The 7132-nt window shown below is 39.4% G+C and overlaps 1 non-coding gene across 1 annotated transcript; it reads left to right on the top strand.

Annotated features, from left to right (window-relative positions):
• Positions 1-1994: 1994 nt before the first annotated feature.
• On the top strand, positions 1995-2101 carry LOC145096603 (small nucleolar RNA R71). Its single transcript, XR_013703979.1, has one exon. It is a non-coding gene; the product is annotated as a small nucleolar RNA R71 (small nucleolar RNA).
• The last annotated feature ends 5031 nt before the right edge of the window (positions 2102-7132 follow it).

Below are 7132 nucleotides of genomic sequence, written 5' to 3'. Positions count from 1 at the left end.
GTTGAGTCCTCTGAAGAATCGACCACTAGGATCTTTTCTTCCTTGAAACGCCTCTTGTAAGCTTAAACTCATCTTTTGTACGCCTTTTTCGAATTTTCCTTTTTAGCTTTGACCTCGTCTTCATCAAGCTTGCGTTTGGTCCCTTTAGTTTCTTCCTTGCACTCCATAGCATTCTTCACTTCTTTCACCACTGGAGTTGTTACTTTTGAAGTAACCTCCTCTTCATCACTCGTGGTCTCATCATCTTCCTTGCTCACCCAAGAAATTGGACTCGTGTAGGTAATGACTTCAACTAAATACGGAACAGATGCTCTTGGTTTTGTTCTTTTGACTTGATGAACTTGTCTTGATCTCTTCTTCCATGAGCTTCTCTAATTCTTCGAGTTCATTGTATTCATCAATGTTGAACACCTCTTCTTGAGCATGATTCCCTTGAAATCCATCTTCCATTCCCAAAATTTCCTTTTCATTACCAACCCTCAAGGTGAGCTTAGACTCCCGAATATCAACAAGAGCTCCAACAGTGTTTAGTAGCGGGCGACCAAGAATAATTGGTACATTGGGATCTTCTTTCATGTCTAATACCAAAAACTCTATTGGAAAAACGAATTTCCCAATTTTTACTAAAATATCTTCCAGAATGCCCCGAGGCTGTGTCACTAAACGGTTTGCCATGTTAATAGTCCTTCTTGTAGCCTTCAACTTCTGATAAAATGAATAAGGCATCAAATTTATGTTAGCCCCAGAATCGGCTAAAGCATAAACCTTCATGTTGTTCCCAAACTCACATGGAAGAGTGAGTCGTCCAAGATCCCCCATCTTCTTAGGTATGTCTCCTAATACAGCCCTTGAACTTTGCTCACGTCAGCAAGTCCTGTAAAATATTTTCATATCCGGGAATTTTTTATAACAACTCGACAAAAGGAGTATTAATCAGGATACGCTTCATGTGTTTAATAAACTCTATATGCTCTCTTTCTAGTGGACTAAGGGCAACTCGGGAAGGAAACGACAAAGGTGGTTGATATGCTGGAACAAAGACAAAATTTTTCTATTCAGACAGAGCCCACAACATGAGCATAGTGGGCTCACGTCGTGAACTGGGTGTTCTAGCAGCTTCTTTATTTTTGAGCTTTGGCTTCTTTGGCTTTTGATCGGGCTGTGGTGGCTCCTCTTCTAATGCTTCTAGGAACTCAGAGATGGTCTCTTGTTCAGTATCTATGGCCATTACATGAGATTGGGTCTTCTTTTCTGGATTTTTTAGGGAAAGCTTCTCATGAACCAAAGTGGTTAGTTGACCAAGTTGCACTTCAAGATTATTGATGGAGGCTTGTTGATTTTTTATTAGAGCCTGCTGTTCTACCATCATTGCGTGATGATTCTTTATCAAAGTTCTTTATTCATCAATAGCAGAATCAGTAGCCTCGCTTCTCCTTTCTGAAGCCTCCATAAACTTAACTAACATGGTTTCTAGATCGGGTTTTTTCTCAGCTTGTGGTTGCTCCTTTTGGTAGAAGCCTCGGCTTGTTTGCCTATACTTCTCTTCCTTTTGCTTCTTATATTCTTCATATGGCAGCCATTCTTTCTTCGGTTTCCTCCAGTCTTCATTGTACTTGTCCCCACTCGAGTAGCATACTTGAGCCTTTCTATTCCCAAACTCATCCAAATTGCAGTCCTTGGTCAAGTGTGGACCATTACACCGCTCGCAACCAACTCTTATAACATGAATTGAATGGTCCATTAGTGTTAACCTCCAGTCCATATTATTCAGCATAGCCATCATAGCTGCTATTTCTTCAGTTTGTGCACCTCCACTGCCTTTGATTCCATCTTGCCTAGGGTTGTGGTACTCACGAGAGTGCTTCGCGAATTCTTCAATCAGCTCCTTGACCTCCCTTGGATTTTTCTTTGTCAAAGGTCCTTCAGAATCAAGGAGTTGCCTTGTCATAACGTTGACCCCATCATAGAAGATTGACATCTCTTGTTGAACATTAAGATCATGTTGAGGGAAAATTTTGAGCAAGCCTTTGTAACGCTCCCATGCTTCGTATAATGACTCCCCCGGCTGTTGTTCAAAGTTGGCTATTGCCTTCTTGAGTTTAGCTATCTTGGATGGTGGGCAAAATTGGTCAAGAAACTACTCATGCATTTGAGCCCAAGTGGTGATCGTACCTGGTGCAAGTGTTTTTAACCACTCTTTAGCAGCTCCCTTAAAAGTAATGGGATGCATCCTAAGCAAGAAGGTGTTTCTATTGACATTTGGGATATTGAAGTAATCCGCAATGTCATTGACTTCATCAAGATGCTTAAAAGCATCCTCTTGATCCTTCCCATGAAATGGGATATCCTTCAGTGCAGTAAAGATGTGCCTCTTCAACTCGAATGTGGCAGTGGCAGGTATTGCAGGTTGGACTAAATCGAGACCCACATCCTCTCGGATCCGCTTCTTGTAAGCTCCCATGGACATCTCCTCAATGTTTGCCATTTCGTCCTCTAGCTTGTCTTCGGGCTCACTCGCAAATATTTCAAATTCTGGTTCTGACTCGTATTCTGATTCGTGTAGGTTAGAAATTTGACCAAATTCTTCAAGTTTGTCTTTATCCTTTGGGGTTGAACTTGACTCTCCTGTCTTCTTCCCCGACTTCCTTGAAAAAGATGATTTTAGTTCTTGCAATGGCGTCTTCTTTGGCGTGTGATCTTCCTTCGCGTTCTTATTCTTGTTTTTGTGAAGGGCTGACTCCGAATCTTCAAGTGGTGGTACCAAAGGTGTGTCTAAGCCTCTGGTCAAGAACTCCTGCAGACTAAACAAAATATCAATGTAAAAACGAACTAAAATAAACTAAAAACTAAAGAAAGATAAAAATCACGGTTCTCACGCCGTGAGTCTATAAACTCACGTCGTGAGTTCTGTAATCAGAAAAAAAAAATCAAACCTTCCTAGAAACTAAAAACAAATGAATAAAAACTGATAAATGCTAAATTCATGTCGTGAAAACTGAATGAACAGAAAAAAAAACTAATACTAATAAAAACTTTGTTGGAAAATTAACTTTTTGCAGGTTTTATCCGACAAAAAGGATCGATTAACCTAAAGCAAATAAATAAATAATAAACTAAGTCGTTCCCCGGCAACGGCGCCAAAAACTTGATGTGCACGATAGTACCCACTAATTTTATAATTTATAACCTAAGTAACTAACTAACTAAAATGCACCTAGGCAGTGTATCTACTCGAATTATAGAATAGTTTGGTAAGTTAGTTGTCGATCACAGGGAACGGTGTTATTAATTATTCTATTTACTACTAAATTAATCTAACTAATAATAAACTAAAAAGGGGGTTTTATCTAATTTTCCAAGTTTAGATGAACTTAATTCTTTAACAGAAACTCAATCAATAAACAAAGCACTTATGTTAGTTCGAATCCGCTTTCACTCAACGGTTATACATTAGCTATGACTATTATTGTTGGTGACCAATTAAGGAAGTATTAGCAATTTAGTTCTAAATCTACTAATTATTAATTAATTCATGTAAATCTATTTATGGTCATACAATAGTTAACACAGAATCAATTATTAAATAAGATTGGAGCCATGAAAGATTGATTAATCAAAACACAATTACAGTCATAATATGAGTTCTCTAACACAGCTTGATTTAATGATTCAATTACTAATCGAAGATTGGTTTGATCTTAGCTCCAATAAACTAGTGTTCACTATATTATTAGGTATTCAAGTTGATGCAGATTTGTGTTCACTAACTACACAGAACAAGAATTCAAAGCAATCAAATAATTAATTCAAGCATGCTAGGTAAAATCAATCAACACAAGCATATCACCAACAAGTAAAGTTAAATCTAATGCATTGAAACCATGAGTTCCAGCTTTATTTGAATGTAAATATTGTACATATGTATTGACCTAGTTTTAGCCCATGGGCCCGTAGGGTTTCATATGTCTAGGAATCCTGCCTCTTTATATACTCTGACATCTTCTTGTAATAGGAGTACAATTAACAAGGTTATTTTCACCCTAAATCTATTTTCTAGTTTATATGGTATCAGAGCGAGGTTTAGGGTTGGAGGGTTTTTTGCATTGAGAGTACTGTTCATCGAGCACTATTCCGGTATTGTTCATCAGTGTTCTGGCACCTTGTGAGTGCACCGTTTCCTGATTAGGGCATCCTGTGAGTGCCGTTATCTTTTCTTATTTGTTTCTAGTTCGTAAAGATGTCCGGAGGAGACAAATCATCTAGCAGCAGTGGTCCACGAGTACCTGAGTTGCTTCCGGTAATTGCTAGACTCACCAACAACAAACTTAATGGCTCCAATTTCTTTGAGTGGAACAAAACTATTCGGATCTACCTCCGAAGCATGGGAATGGCTTCTCATCTGACATCTGATCCCCCCAAAGGTGATGATTCGGATTTGTGGCTACAAAGTGATGCTCGTTTGTATTTGCAGATTGTCAATACTATTAAGCCTTCTGTCTCTTCTCTGGTTAGTCACTATGAATATGTGAAAGAACTTATGGACTATCTTAACTTCTTATATTCTGGACAAAGCAACATCTCACGAATCTATAGTGTTTGTAAGTCCTTTCATCGAGGGGAACAACAAGATCGATCACTTACCACTTATGTCATGGAATTTAAGAAAGTATATGAGGAGCTCAACTCTCTTCTTCCCTTGAGTGCTAATGTCCAAGCTATGCAGACTCAGAGAGAACAAGTGGTTGTAATCAGTTTCTTGACTGGTTTGCGACCACAATTCGACTCTATCAGATCTCAGTTTTTGAATGAATCCGCCATTCCTTCCCTTCAAGAAACATTTGCTCGTGTTCTTCGAAATGAGAATATTCAGTCTCCACAACCTTCTGATCATAATAGTGCTTTGGTTAGTCGAGGAGGATTTCATGGTGGCTCCCGAGGAGGATCTTGTGGGGGTCACAGAGGGGGTTCTAGAGGTGGTCATAGTAACCGAACTACAGAATCACGGGTTTCTATCTCCACTTCTGATGACGTTGGGTGTTATTATTGTCATGATTTTGGTCACACCAAACGCACTTGTAAGAAGCTCTTGTCTAGAAATCAGAAAAGCTCATTAGCACATGTTGCTTCTGCATCAGACAACACTATTACCATACCCGCAGAAGAATATGCACGCCTTTTAAAGACTAAGAACTCCACTGGTCCAACTGCTGCATTTGCTGAAAAAAGTAACCCTAATACATGCCTATTATCTTCTGCCTCAACATGGGTAATCGATTCAGGTGCCTCAGATCACATGACAGGTAATCCTACCCTCTTCTCTAGTCTTGATAAACAAACATCTTCATCTCATGTCACGATCACTGATGGGCTTACCCCACATGTTCTTGGTTCTGGCACTATTGAACTTACGCCATCTGTTTCCTTATCCTCTGTATTGAGTCTACCAAATTTCTCGTTCAATTTGTTATCAGTCAGCAAAATTACCCGTGCCTTAAAGTGTTGTGTCTCATTCTTTCCTGATTATTGTGTCTTTCAGGATCTGTCGATGAAGAAGATTATTGGTAGAGGACAGGAATCTAATGGCCTATACATATTCGAACATCCAACACCTTACTCTTTGGCATCATCCACTTCATCCCCATTTGAAGTTCAGTGTCGATTAGGCCATCCGTCTCTGCAAAATCTAAAGAAGTTGTGTCTTGAGTTTTCTTATTTAACGTCTTTACAGTGTGAGTCTTGTCAGTTTGCTAAACACCAACATATTCATTTAAGTCCAAGAGTCAATAAGCGGGTTTCATCCCCATTTGAGTTAGTCCATTCTGATTTTTGGGGACCATGCCCTGTTACTTCAAAACTTGGGTTTAAATATTTTGTTACGTTTGTTGATGATTATTCACGTACTACCTGGCTTTATTTTATGAAAAATCGATCTGAAGTGTTTACACATTTTTGTTCATTCTATGATGAGATTAAAACACAATTTAAAACCGCCATCCAAACCCTTCGTAGTGATAACGCAAAAGAATATTTGTCTCAAACATTTCAGTCTTACATGCTTCAAAATGGTATTCTTCATGAGTCTTCCTGTGTTGACACACCAGCCCAAAATGGGGTCGCAGAACGAAAAAATCGTCATCTTTTAGAGGTGGCTCGGGCTCTTCTATTTCACATGTCTGTTCCTAAAACTTATTGGGCTGATGCGCTTTTTACTGCTTGTTTTCTCATTAATAGAATGCCTTCTGTTGTCTTGGATGGTATGAGTCCACTCTCGGTTCTATTTCCTACAAACTCATTGTTTCCTGTCGAACCAAGGATCTTCGGTAGTACATGTTTTGTTTGTGATACCCGACCACACCTAACCAAGTTGGATCCGAAGTCCTTGAAATGTGTCTTCCTTGGTTACTCTAGACTTCAGAAAGGCTACAAGTGTTTCTCTCCTAACTCAATCGGTACATTGTATCTCGAGACGTTACATTTCATGAAAATATACCCTTCTTTCCTATGACCAATTGTTCCAACCCAAGAGTGTCTGATGATCTGTTGGTATATACCATATCTGCTCCTGAGTCTCCTAGCCCATGTAACTCTACACAACGTGAAGAGCATACTAAGCCACCTATTATTCACGTATATAGACGCCAACGACCTACATCAAATCCCGATCCAATACCATCTTCTTCTGCAGATCCAAGTACTAATGAGACTCCTGCTATGAGCGATTCATCACCTTCCGATACACTGGAACCTGATCTTGATGTTCCAATTGCCCTAAGGAAAGGTAAGCGTTCATGTACATACCCTATAGCCTCTTTCGTATCCTATGGTAAACTGTCTTTAGCTTCACGCTCTATGATCTCTACACTTGATACTATAAATGTTCCTAAAACGATTGGTGAAGCCTTGAACCATTCTGGATGGCGGATGCTATGATTGATGAGATAAATGCCCTTGATCATAATAATACATGGGAGTTGGTAGAATTACCTGTAGGTAAAAAGGCGATCGGTTGTAAATGGGTATTCACGGTGAAAGTCAACCCGGATGGATCTGTGGCTCGTCTGAAGGCACGGTTGGTTGCTAAAGGATATGCTCAAACTTATGGGGTTGACTACTCAGAGACATTCTCTCCTGT

This window comes from Lactuca serriola, chromosome 3 (genome assembly GCF_051521515.1).
Source record: "Lactuca serriola cultivar US96UC23 chromosome 3, Lser_US96UC23_V15, whole genome shotgun sequence".
NCBI lineage: Eukaryota > Viridiplantae > Streptophyta > Magnoliopsida > Asterales > Asteraceae > Lactuca > Lactuca serriola.
Note: the sequence above shows the minus strand (reverse complement) of the source record. Positions and strands in the feature narration are given on the sequence as shown.